Source organism: Myodes glareolus, chromosome 19 (genome assembly GCF_982192425.1).
Source record: "Myodes glareolus chromosome 19, mMyoGla1.1, whole genome shotgun sequence".
In the NCBI taxonomy this organism is placed as follows: Eukaryota; Metazoa; Chordata; class Mammalia; order Rodentia; family Cricetidae; genus Myodes; species Myodes glareolus.
In genome coordinates this window covers 6,158,931-6,173,006 of record NC_142044.1, presented here as the reverse complement: position 1 = coordinate 6,173,006, position 14,076 = coordinate 6,158,931, and the positions used below count along the sequence as shown (strand labels likewise).

The following is a 14,076-nucleotide window of genomic DNA, read 5'->3' as shown; positions in this document are numbered from 1 at the left end:
GGAGTGTCTGCTGTCCAGCTGCTCTTTCTGACGGCCGCATAAAGGGCCAGTTATAAAGCTCTCACACTAATAAGTGTGCAAAAATAAGTGTGCATTTACCTTTTCTTTCTCTTATTTTTTTGTGTGTATTATATGTGTGTGTGTGTGTGTGTGTGTGTGTGTGTGTGTGTGTGTGTATGGATCAGGCTACAGCCTGTCAGGATTCAGGGTTGTAGGACCAGGGTTTGAGCACTTCTCTCTGTGGTTATCTTCTTACACAGTTTAGCATAATTATCTATGGGGCTTTGTACAGAAAAGTCACTAGGAATCGTACTATTTAGTATCTACCTACAAATACCGATAATACAAGTATATTGGTGTATAAACATCCAAATAGTTCAAATGGAAGTTTAGGCTGACAGTGTTCCCTCCAAGAGCCAAATATCATTAACATTAAAAAACAAAACAAAAAATAAATGGGGATTTCCTTGGCAAGATGGCAGCCAGCAGCTTGTAGCAGGCTGCTGCCTTAGCCAGTACCCCCATGAAGCCCCTTTTCACAGTCATGACCTTAACGAGGCCAAGGGGAGGGTGTGTGAGCTCGTGCGGGCTCTGTATGGGGAGGTACCTAACGCTGCACTGTCCCAGCTGGACAACACCGTGAATCGGACGGGATGAAGTCCGAGAAATGCTTGTGTCCCAGCCCCAGAGTGGTTGATCTCCCGGTCGTTAAGGGAAGGACGGCTCTCCAGGAAACCACTGAAGTGTGCAAGCAGTGAATGCACATTATGCGGTTCTTCCGTGAAACAGAAACACTAAGGCCAAAGGATTTCCTGTCCAAATTCAATATTGGCCATGACCCAGGAGGTCACCCGATGGGAAGGTGCATGTTAATATTTAATTATTTTACAGTGCAAATAAACTCATAATTTGATGGTTGCTTTGTGATTAAAAAAATAAAGACAACAGCCGGGGGTGGGGGGACCACCCTTTTGAGTTGTTGGTCAAGCTTGCCCAAGAGACTCCTGAAACATTATAGGCTATTGCTGTTGCCCTGGGTCCCCCAGAGATAGAAGGTAAGTCCCTGTTGCTGAAAATACCATTCACTTCTGACACCCTGCCCAGGCACCTCTGAGCCAGAACTGACCCAAAAGTCTCCACCTGGAGGACTAGCTTTTATGGGACCAAAAGGTGCCTTGCACACTTTCAAAGTAGGGAAGCAACCAACAAACAGTCCTGCCCAGTTATGATTCCCATGAACTGCAGTGCTGACCAGCACGGCACGATAACCCTGAGGCTGCAGTAGTGGCTCACATATGCTCAACAAGAGGAAACCGTGCCTGGTACTGGAAGCCTAGCCAGCTACCCAGGGTGAGTGAAGCCGTGGATCCTGGAAGAGAACCAGCAATCACCACTTTACTAATAAACCAGCACCGTCCCTGACTGCTTTCTAATTGTTTGTCTTTGTATCCACAGATAACTCTAGGAGGAAGGCCCACGGTGGATTTAGTTGGCCACGCTGGGGTGCCAATTTGTAGGAGGAAGGCCTGCTTGCACGTCCTGGCCACCCGGCTAGCTTAGCCCCGAAATAACCACACAGAAACTGTATTATTTAAAACACTGCTTGGCCCGTTAGCTCTAGCATCTGATAACTGTAGTCCTCACCCCTCATGAAGGAAACCCTTTGCCGTAGGTTTGCAACAGCTGGAGACCATTTCAGAAAACCACTGCTGATCCAAATGTAGAGCTGTGGAGCCCCCCCCACACACAGACACACAGACACACACACACACACACACACACACACAAACTAAATAAGAACAAACACTGTAAGTTGTCCGAAGTGTTTTATTTTACAAATTTGAGACAGTAGATTAAATACCAAGAAGACTGAAATAATACCTAATAATACCTACATGTTTTAAGTCATTTGAACAAACCTGTCACCAGAACATTTTGTGTGCCATATACTAAGCATAAACACTACCAGTTTTTTTGTGAGTTTTGTTGTTGTTGTTGTTTTGCTTTTGTTTGGGTTTGGTTTGTTTTTTTCATTTTCATGTTTTTCAATGGAGACCTTGAGATAAAATAGTGAGCCCCTGCATGTTCCCCAGAATTAAACCCCGGCAGCCATTAACTCAGACCTAGCTCCGTGTCCTGCCCGTTGCCCTGGAATGGTTTCCTCCATATTTTGACATAGATAATAGTCATCATTTCATACATTGATTTTTAGATTTAAAAAAGATCTATTTTTATTTATGTGTGTGTAGGTGTCACATATGTGTGGGTTCCCACAGAGGTTGTGTGACCCCCTTAAGCTGTAATTACAGGAGTTTCCCACCTTGGTGCTGGGATCCAAACTTGGTGCCTTCTAAAAGAACAATACATATGCTTAACTGATCAGCCATCTCTCAGGCCTCTCCATCGATACATATTTTTTATTGGAAAAAAATAAATTTTTTCTCACATAACATATCCTCATTACAGTCTCGTCTCCCTTTGCTCCTCCCTACAGCCCCTCCCACCCAGAGTCACTGCCTTTCTGTCTTTCATTAGAAAACAAACAAGCAAGCTTCTAAGGGACAATAATAAATTAAAATATGTGAAATAAATTAAAACAAAAACGAATACATTGGATTTGGATAAAACAGACAAAAGGAAAAGAGCCCAAGAGAAGGCACAAGAATCAGAGCCCCACTCATTTGCACACTCAGGAATCCCATAAAAACACTAAACTAGAAGCCATAATATATATGCAAATGACCTGGTGCAGGATCGTGCAGGCCCTGTGCAGACACATGCAGTCCCATGCAGTCCTCATGCACACCTGTGCATGCTGCCTCAGTCTCTGAGTTCCTGTGAGCTTTGCTCATGCTGATTTAGAGGGCCTGGTTTTCCTGGAGTCCTCATCCCCTCTGGCTCTCTCTCTCTCTCTGCCTCCTCTTCAGTGGGGGTTCCCTGAGCCCAGAAGGGATTTGATGGAAACATCCCATTTAGGGCTGAGTGTTCCAAGGGTCTCATTCTTTCCATGATGCCTGGCTGTCTGACTGTGGGTCTCTGTATGGTTCCCATCTGCTGCAGAAGGAAGCTTCTCTGATGACTGAGCAAGGCACTGATCTATGAGTATAGAATATCATTAAGAGTCATTTTATAGCTACTTCATCTTTTTCTTTCGTTTTTCTTTTATTTTTATTTTATTGTTTAGAATGGTAGTATTTGGTTTTAAACTAGGTTCCTGAGCTATCTAGCTTCAGGTTCTTGTTCACCGAAGTAGTGTCACGTATGGGTTCTATCTCATGGGGTGGGCCTTCAGTCAAATCACATGTTGGTTGGTTACTCCCACACACCTTTGCGCCACCATTGCACAAATGGTGTCAGGACATTCTTGTAAATGAAAGGGTTTTTGTCTGGGTTGGTGTTTATGTTTCTCTGTTGATAACATGCAGAGTACTGGAGACACTCAAACATAGGGTGAAGGCTGTATGTAGACACCGGTTCTACTTCTTCATAGTCAGTGAGTTGTGTAGGCAGGCAATGGAGCCTTGCTGACAGTTTGTGGGGAGCAACGTGTTGTCTTGGGAATGGCCTGGGCTGTTTGGTGATTCCCATGGGACCCCTTTGGCCAACAACTTAATTTGATGTAACTCATTCCTGGTACTAGATGCTTCATTGGTGACAAAAGATGGCCAGTTGGGACTTTGTCTCCTCTATTTGGTGATTTCATTTAGATTGCCTTCATATAGGTGTATATTTTAGGAAGCTTCAGCTGCTTTAGGTTTCTATTCTACCCTCAAGTGTCCCTTAATTTTAGCTGTCTCTCCCCCACATTCCCTCCCTCATTCCCCTCTTCCCTCCCCACTCCCAGTCCAGCCTACCCACATCCCTGCATCCATCTATAAGTATTCTATTTCCTTTTTCTAGAGAAATCTGTCTCTTCCCCTATTCCCTTACTCTGTACCTAAGCTCTGGTTCTGTTTGCTAACATTGACTTAACAACTAATGTCCACATAAAAACAAATGCAAACCATATTTGTCTTTCTGAGCCTGAGCTACCTCAATCCGGGTGGGTTTTTTTCTAGCTCTATTCATTTCCCTGCGAATTTCTTGATTTCATTTTTTTTAATGGCGAAGTAATATTCTATTGTGTAAATGTACTACATTTTCTTTCTTCTGTTGAGAGACATCTAGGTTGTTTATATTTCTGCCTATTATGAATAGAGCAGCAATGAACACAGTTGAATAAATGTTTCTATGGTAAGTTGACGCATCCTTTGGGTATTTGCCCAAGAGTGATATAGCTGGATCTTGAAGAAGATCAATCCTCATCTTCCCGAGGAGCCATCACGCTTATTTCCATAGTGTTTGTACAAGTTTTCAGTTCCACCAGCAACGTATGAGTGTTCCCCTTGATCCACAGCCTCCGTACCATGAGCTGTCTCTTACTTTTTTTTTCTTAGCCACTCTGACAGGTTAAGATGAAATCTCAAAGTAGTTTTGATTTGCATTCCCTGGTGACTGAGTATGACTGTTTCACAGCCATTTGGGTTTCCTCTTGAGAATTCTGTTTAGATCTGTACCCCATTTTTTAATAGTGTAGTTTGTTTTCTTGATATCTAGATGTTTTAGCTCTTTATATATTTTGAATATTAGCCCTTTATCAAATATGCAATTGGTAAAAATTTTCCCATTATTTAGGCTGCTACTTTGTCCAAATACCAGGGTTCTTTGTCATATAAAAACTTTTCATCCCTAATCTCTCTAGGAGATTAAAAGTATCAAGAAGGGGTGTTGGATTTTGTCAAAGGCCTTTTCTGCATCTTCTGAGATGATCGTGTGGTTTTTGACTTTCAGTTTGTTTGTATGGTGGATTACATTTATCAGTTTATGTATGTTGAACCATCCCTGCATCTCTGGGAAGAAACCCACTTAATCATAGTAAATGATCTTTTGGTGTGTTCTTGGATTCAGCTTGCAAGTATTTTTTTTGAGAATTTTTACATCTATATTCATAAGGAAAATTGGTCTGTAATTTTCTTTGTTTGATCTTTATGTGTTTGGGGTATTAGGGAAACTGTGACCTTGTAATATGAATTGGGCACTATTCCTTCTGTTTTGTAGACTAATTTGAGGAGTATTTGCATTAACTTTTCTTTGAAAGTCTGGTAGAATTCTGTACTGGAACCATCTGACACTGGACTTTCTTTGGTTGGGAGACTTTTAATGACTGCTTCTATTTCACTAGGAGTTATAGGTCTGTTTCAATTGCTTTTTCTGTGGTACCTATGGAGAAGATTATCCATTTCTTTTCAATTTTCCAATTTGGTAGAGTACAGGTCTTTAAAGTATGTCCTTATAATTCTCTGGATTTTCCTCGGTGTCTGTTATGTCTCCCTCTTCATTTTTGGCATTAATAATTTGAATCTTTTCTGAACACTTTTTAGTTAATTTAAATAAAAGTTTGTCAATCTTACTTTTTTCTAAAAGGACCAACACTTGGTTTTATTGAAACTTTGCATTATGTTTATTTATTTCTATTTTATTGATTTTAACCCCGAGTTTGATCATTTCTTGCCATCTACTCCTTTTGGATGTGATTTCTTCTTTCTGTTCTAGAGCTTTCAGGTGTGCTGTTATTTTACTACTATGAGATCTCAACCAGTGTTTTTATATAGATACTTATTACTATGGACTTGCCTCTTAGGACTGACTTCTTTGTGTCTCATAAGTTTGTTTTGTTTTGTTTGCTTTTTTGAGACAGGCTTTCTCTGTGTAGCTCTGGCTGTCCTGGAACTCACTCTGTAGATGAGGCTAGCCTTGAACTTACAGAGATCCGCGCGCCTCTGCCTCAGGAGTGTTGGGATTAAAGGCGTGTGCCACCACTGCCCAGCTTGTCCCATAAGTTTAAATTGTTGTGTATTCGTTTTCATTTGATTCTAGGAAGTCCTTAATTTTCTTAGTTTCCGTCTTGACTCATTTTTCATCCAATAGTAAGTGGTTCAGTTTCTATAAGTTTGTAAGCTTTCTGTTGTTTCTGTTGCTGTTGATGTCCAGCTTTGCTCCTTGGTCAGATAGAATTCAAGGATGGAGACAGAGACTGTACTTTTCGTTTCCCGGCTGCCCAGACTGAAGTAATCACACAGAAACTATTAATTACTACACTGTTTGACCAAAGGCTCAAGTGTATTTCTAGCTAGCTCTTACATCTTAAATTAACCCGATTCTATTATTTCATATTTTACCATATGGAATATGAAGATATTCCATATTTATGGTTAACTCATGTCTTGCTTCTTGAATGGCTACGTGGTGTCTGCCTAACTCTGCCTTTTTTCTCCCCTGCATTCAGTTTAGTTTTCCTACCTAGCTATATTCTGCCCTGCCATAGGTCAAAGCAGCCTCTTTATTAACCAATGGTAATAAAATACATTCATAGCATACAGAGGGGAATCCCATGTCACAAGGAGTTATTTCAGTTTTCTAGTATTTGTTGAGACTTGCTTTGTGTCCAAGTATATGGTCAATTTTGGAGAAAGTTTCATGAGGCACTAATAGGAAAGTGTGTTCTTCTGGGCTTGAGTGAAGTGTTCTGTGAGTATCTTTTAGGTCTGGTTTATAATGTGGTTAGCTCCAGCATGTCTCAAGTTTTGTCCGGATGACCTGTCCATTGTTGCGAGTGGGATGTTGAAGGACCCGCTATTAGTGTGTGATGGCATGTGATTTAAGCTGTTGTTGTTGTATTTTCTTTTACTCTATCCCCACATTGGAACGCCAGAATGTAGCTGGTTGTTTTTTACTCTTTTGGCTTTGGGGGACCTGCCACCCAGCTCCCAAATAACACAGAATCTTACTGTTTCTTATGAACGCCTGACCTTAGCTTGGCTTGTTTCTAGCCAGCTTTATCTTAACTTAAATTATCTCATTTATCTTTTGCCTCTGGACTTTTACCTTTCTCTATTTCTGTATATCTTACTTTGACTCTTGTTCCATGACTGGCCCCTGATGTCCTCTCCTTATTCTCTCTTGGCTCTTGCTCCTTCCCAGATTTCTCCTCCTATTTATCCTCTCTGCCTGCCAGCCCCGCCTACCCTTTCTTCCGCCTCCCTATTGGCCTCCGGCTCTTTAGTAGACCATCAGGTGTTTTAGACAAAGAATCACACTTCACAGTGTTAAACAAATGCAATGTAAACAAAAGCAGCACACCTTTACATCATTAAACAAATGGTCCACAGCAAAGCAAATGTAACACACCTAAAATAATATTTCACAACGAGCTGTAGTCCTGTTTCTTTCACAAACTTGGGTGCCCGTGTTTGGTACACAGATGTTAAGAATTTCAGGATCCTCTTGGTGGATTTTTCCTTCTATGAGTCTATACTGTCCTTCACTATCTCTTCTGATTAATTTTGGTTTGAAGCCTATTTTGTCTGATACTAAAATGGCTACACCAGCTTGCTTCTTGGATCCATTTGCTTGGAATATTCTTTTTTATCCTTTCACCCTGAGGTGATGTCTGTCCTGATTTTAATATTTTAAAATGTACCTCTAAAGGACAAAGTGCTTTCATTTTTAATGACTGTAAATGCTATATTAATTTATTATTAGTTTTAAATAAAGCCTTTTGGCTTTATTAAAGAATCCAGCTAGGTTCAAATTTATACTCGTTTAAGCTTTTGTTTTGCTTTGTTTTCTGTTTGCAAGTTCATTCACAGCCTTTTGAATGTTGCTTTTTGTAAGCAACCAAATATATTTTAAAGAAACTAATTTTTCAGTTTCCACTCTGGAGTTTGCCAAGTGAGTGTCAGTAATGCAATTGAAGCCGCTTCCTGTCCTCTGCCTTTCCAGCTGGAACTGGATTTAGAACCAAGTCTACATGGCCACAGGAGCTGTTTCCAATCTAAGGTTGAATTAATTACAATTAAATCAAATTAACTTATTTGTTATGGTACAGTGCCCTCATTTCTAATGGCCAAAATCCTCCACATGTGCCAAATGGCTACTGAGTGAGGTAGTGTCTCTGTGATGTGTGTTCATCTTTGTAGAAAGTTCCATGGCAGGGCTCTGTTAAATAAAGATTTGCTCAATTCACTCTCCTTTTGGGATGTGTTCTTCTACTGGGAGGTGGGCAGTGTTCCCATACCTCCTTTCTTTCTGACTTTCATGGCTAATGCCCAAGTTCGTTATGTCATTAAAGAAAGGGTACAGAACGCTGACCATGTTCTAAAGTCACTTGTCACTGACATGATCCCCGCACGCTTGGCTTAGGCCATGTCATTTCTCAGAAGTGCTGGGAAGTGAAGGCAGAGCAGAGCTGGTGTGGGGGTTAAAGGGACAGAGGAGGTTACAGCTGACAACGAGCCTCCAGCACCTGAGTCCTCAGGTGAGGGTTGGGATCGGATCGTGTTTGAAAGGAAGGAAGATGCTGCAGTTCTAGCTTGCCCTTTGCCGGCCGTCTGCTTGTCTCTTTTCTTAATAATGCCCTTGGTGTGTTTAGAAAATTAACACGTCACCCCTCAGCCTGGGACTTTCTTTCCATTCATTTTCTTGTGGAAAACTTGTCCTGAAACTCCAGCAGCTGTCAGCAGAGAGACAGGACTGGCTTCTGGCTTCCTGTGGCTGTGACGTCTGGAACCCCTGCAGCTGCTTTGTTAGGCTGAGGAAGACAGCAGCGTGCGGCCAGCAGGATTAGCGCCAGGGAGCTAGATCTCTGAACCACATCTTGTCTGGAGTCCAGCCTGCCTCTCCTTTTCCTGAATTAACTTTATTAAGGTAAATTTGCATGCAGTAACATGTGCTCATCTTGACGATACATTTTGGTGAATTTTGCTGACATAAATTCACACGTGACACTTCCCAAAATAGAGGAAGCACATGATCATCTCAGACGGTTCTTTCCTTGTTTTCACAGGTCACTTACCCTCGCTACCGACCGTAGACACTACTGACCTTTCCTGTCTCTCTGTGAAGTGTTTCTGTAACCGGATTTTGTGGCTAAAGTCCCACCTCCAGCAGCCCTGACAAGCAAGGCTGAGCCGCACATGCCCATACCCCATGTGGTTCAGGACCTCCACACGTCTTTGGGGTGCTGACATGAGCTTTGGTTTTAAGTGAAGGAAGGATTTGGACTAGGACAAGAAGGCGCAGACCACATCTGGATGAGACGTAGTTAGCTGTCTGCCCAGGATGGGATCTGGTGGCCCTCAGCACTCTGGTTGTACATGGTAGTCCATGTACTTCTTCTAAGGAAGAAGGGGAGCAGTCTAGCTGTGTGAGGTAGCTGCTGGGGTGCTGGGGATCCAGAGTGACTGCAGGGCCTGTGCCTTCAGCCTGGAAGGAGAGTGACAGGTTGGCAGATGTCCTGCTGTGATTCCCAGGCTCATGCTGACACGAAGCAGACAGACACACAGCAAAGGCGGGGCTTTAGGGCATAAAGGAGGACTTGGTGCTGGCTGCTGCTTCATAAAGAGTTTCTGAGTGCTCGTTCCTTCTCGACATTTCCTGACTTTTTTAGATTTGTTCACTTGTTTGATGTTTTCACTTCCTGTCCATAGCTGTGTGTTGGGTAGTGCGTATTCATCGTGAAAAGAAACTTTCCTAAAAGGTTATGCAATTTTATGCTCTCACCAGCAATTTTTAAAATTATTTTTATTATAATTTTATTAAACAATGAATTTATCTGGGTTGTGTGCGTGTATGTGCGTGTGCGCATGCGCATACATTCTGTGACACACCTGTAGAGTTCAGAAGATAACTTGCAGGAGGCAGTGTTCTCTTTCTGCCATGTGGGGATCCAGAGATAAAACTCAGGTCATGGGGCTGGTGGCAAGCTTGCTTACCTAACCCTGAGCCGTTGGGGCAGTTCCAGAGAAGTTTCTGGAGAGGGACAGAAGTGGTAACCGTAAGTAAAGCACTCGGTCAGCCCCACTGCGCTGTGCGTGTTCTAATTGCTGGTTATACCCGGCGGTCGTCTGCAGCGCTCCACCTGAGAGCTTTTCCACACCTGAAAGAACTTCTTTAATTGGGTGAACTGGAAATGGGACTTCTCTGCCTTGTAGCTTGGGAAGACTCACGGTACACACGTGCAGGTTAGTCTAAGGCTAGGACCCTGATGGCCTTGACGCACATTGGGGAAAGGGGATAATTGTTTTTGCAAGGTTTCCGTTTATCATGCTCTGAATGTTACTACTACCTCTCAAACCCAGTTTGTTCCCTCGGCCTAACAAGATTTCCTGGCTCTGCTGGGATGTTCCTGGTCCAGGAGCTCTCTGGGCAGAAAGCCTGTGCAGTAACAGAACCCACCGTGTTGTCCCTTTTGTCCCTGCAGTCGCTGTCTTACATCACAGACTGACCCCGAGTTTAGTAACCCTTACTTACCCTTGCTCTTTTCAGCATGGAGTTGGTGGATTATTGCAGTTCTTGTCATGACCTGTAGGGGGAGTCTTATGTGTAACTTTCTTATTTTTGCTTATTTTCTGCTGTGTGTGTGTGTGCGCGCGCTCATTTCAAATCCCAACCCTTCACCGGCCTTTCCCATAGTTATTTTTCTTTTTACTGTCCAGAATTTTTCAGGTAGATGTGCAGTTACATAATCTACAGATGCAGGTTGACGCTGCTTTTGCAGTTCCCAATGTCTGTGGATTACCAGTTGAATTGCCTGATATGGGAACTGGAGTGTGCACACCATCCCAGAGTCTTACTTTGGGCAGAAAGTCCCCAACGTTTCCCTCCGTGAGTAGGACACTTGCATTCTTTGCTTTTATTTCATGTATTTTTGAGTAATTTTCTCAAGAGACTGTCAGCCCTTTTGGGGCCAGGGCTTGGCCTAACTCTTATTCCTATGTCAAGTGTTCCTTATTTGAGCAGCTACAGAAAGACTGGATATCTCTATTTATGTCATATTCTGTGCTAGTCCTCAGCGTGGAAAAATAGCAGAACCTGTAGTATGAGGGCTGGCTTGTTGGGGTTTCTGTCCCACCCAGTACCCCAACAAGCCAGCAAGTCCCAAGGAAAAATCACGCACAAGACTCCATAAGGTTATAAATTGATTGGCTCATTAGGTCAGGCTACTTATTAGCTCGTATAACTTATGTTACCCCATTATTCTTATCTACGTTAGCCACATGGGCTCATTACCTTTCTCAGTGTGACAGCTTACATGTTGCTTCTTCCGTGGTCTGCACCGGAATGGCAGAGGAACCTCTCTGCTTCCCAGAATTCTCCCAGTCTCTTTGCTCCACCCCTACTTCCTGTCTGGCTTTCCCGCCTATACTGCCTGCCTGGCCAATCAGCGTTTTATTAAAATATGATTGACAGAATACAGATAATTCTCCCGCACCATTTCCCTCTCTTTTTTTTTTAAACAAAGGAAAAATACCCATAATCCATTTGTTGGGAATGTGGGCGTAGTAGTTCAGGCTACTTCTTGCTGGTTGGGGGCGCTGATAGTCTTAAGGGGACCTAAAGAAAATTTAGAGTTATAGTCAAGTCCTGACTGAAGTATCCTGGGAGTCTTGATCATCTCAGGCAGCAGTCTTGAATCAGTTCTGGATGTAGAACTCTGTCATCTGGGCCATCTGTTCCTGTCGATTTCTCAGGTGGCCTCCCTTGGTCAAAGATGATTTTTCTTAACTCTGAATAAATCCATAGCCTCTCATTTTCTGTGGAAACAAAAGCAGAATCTCTTCTCCAAAGTAACATACCTTTTGACTTCAGTTTTGAAGCCAAGGTATTTTCAAAATGTCTATCTTGGGTTAGTTCAGCAGCATTTATAAACAAATGTCTTTTGGTGACTGTTGCTCCTTCCTCAGCATTCAAACAATTAAAAGAGAGCATAACACACAGTATCAAGATTCTCTGTGAATTTTCCATCTTTATGCAGCTTTATTTTACTTCTATTTCTTTTATTTTTACTTTTACTTTTTGAGACAGGCTCTCTGTATATCTTTGTCCTGGAATAACTCTGTAGACCAGGCTGTCCTTGAACTCAGAGATCCTCCTGTCTCTGCCTCCCCAGTGCTGGGATTAAAGGTGTATGCTACCACACCTTGAACTCACAGAGATCTGTCTGTCCCTGCCTCCCAGGCATTGGGATTAAAGGTGTGCACTACCACACCTTGAAGTCACAGAGGTCAATCTCTACCTCTGTCCCTTGAAGTCGCAGAGGTCAATATGCCTCTGCCTCCCAGGCATTGGGATTTAAGGTGTGTACCACCACACCCAACTATTCTCTTTCTTCCTTTTTTTTACATTAAGAACTTTAACTTTTAGCCTGCATATATTTTTAACACACTGTAAAATATTTAGAGGTTTTCTTCCTCTTTGAATCTCTCTTTACTGTATATCTCTCTTTTTCTGACCACATGAGCCTTTAATTTACTAAGCAATATGGAGTGCAGTGGCTTTGACGGCTAAATCCTCGTGGCTGAGGTACCAGCCAGAGCTATGTTTACTGCCACAACTCTATGGCGTTTCAAGGTCCTTGCTAGCAAGCAAGCTGCAGCATTCTGCTCACAGACCACACTCAGTCGGACTGCCTGCCTGAAAGAGTCAGAGATTGCCCTGGCAGGACAGCCCAGAAAGCCGGCATTTTAAAACAGCGCAGCGTTTTTCCTGCTACGACTGAAAACCGAAAAGCATGCGTTCAGCTTTTCATCAATACCATTTAAGTGTTTCGCGGCAGGACCTCTTAAAGGAGCTACAAAGTTTTGCAGCTAAAGCTGAGTTAGGAAGCCTCTCTTAGATGAGAGCATTTGCTTGCCTCTAGCAAGCAGAACAGACCCGAGAAATTGCTGCCACCAAGAAACCATGCAATGCTGTTATTTTGTTCTAGAATTACTTCCCAAGCTGTCTCAAGCTTTATGTGGATACAGTTGTCCACACGTTGGCGCCATATGTAGTATGAGGGCTGGCTTGTTGGGGTTTCTGTCCCGCCCAGTACCCCGCAGCCGGCAAATCCCAAAGAGAAAATTACACACAGGACTCCATAAGGTTATAAACTGATTGGCCCATTAGGTCAGGCTTCTAGTTAACTCTTATAACATATATTACCTCATTATCCTTATCTATGTTAGCCACATGGGCTCAGTACCTTTCTCAGTGTGACAGCTTACATGTTGCCTCTTCGGTGGTCTGCGCAGGAGTGGCTGAGGGAGCTCTGCTTCCAGAATACTCCCAGTCTCTTTGCTCCACCCCTACTTCCTGTCTGGCTTTCCCGCCTATACTGCCTGCCTGGCCAATCAGCGTTTTACCATTGCTGCCCGCGACTCTTCCCCCAAGTCCTCCCAAGAGTAGTGGAGATTTGTAAGTAGTCCACAGTGATCACAGGCAGGCTGCATTTTCAGCAGTGAATTAAACATCATGGAAGCCCACTGCAGATTGGCCTAACCCGGTGCAGGGAATCAAAGTCACCTCCATCAGGTATAAAGTACAGCAGGATCTCTGATACCGTTCTAGAGCAAACCCATTACTGCAAATGAAATGCCGAATGAGGGTGTAAATCAGAGCTGAGATTTTACAGGCCGTTAGGTAGAACCAGTCTGGATAACTTGGCGAGCCTAACTAGGATTTTTAACTTTTCGTTTAAATATAGTAAAAGACAAACTATGTCGGTTTGCTTGTTTTGTTTTTGCAAGTGTGTGTGTGTGTGTGTGTGTGTGTGTGTGTAAGTCTAATATCTACCTGCTCTATGTATGGCGGAAAAGAAATTGTAGGGCGCCACGCATGCTACTGTTATTAGCTGTAAGACTGCTTCTCCATCTGGACTGGGGTAGCGGTCTCCAATGGGTTTTAACTCCAAGAGCTAAGCACTTGTTTCTTTCATAAACAGGAAATGCATCCATGTCTGGATCCTTTGTTTTTAAGTGCCTAAATACACAGTGTTTTAAATACACAGTGCTTTATGCATGGGAGTTGATATAGAGTCTGAGTTCTTCTCTAAAATAAGCAATATAGATGTCTTAGTGACTAATGACTGGCATTCAGGATTCTACACAGTTATTGCTCTGATGAGAAAGTTACTAAAACATGAGAAGCTCTGGTTTCTTCATATGTAAAATGGCTGTTATGTGTTAAGGGCTCACTTAGCGGATCCTTGCAAGGCAT

At 42.8% G+C, this 14,076-nt stretch overlaps 1 protein-coding gene across 2 annotated transcripts in view; it reads left to right on the top strand.

Moving 5' to 3' along the window:
* Window positions 1–14,076, top strand: part of Lrp12 (LDL receptor related protein 12) — an 84,742-nt gene that overhangs the window by 25,639 nt on the left and 45,027 nt on the right. The gene's annotated exons all lie outside the window — the stretch shown is intronic.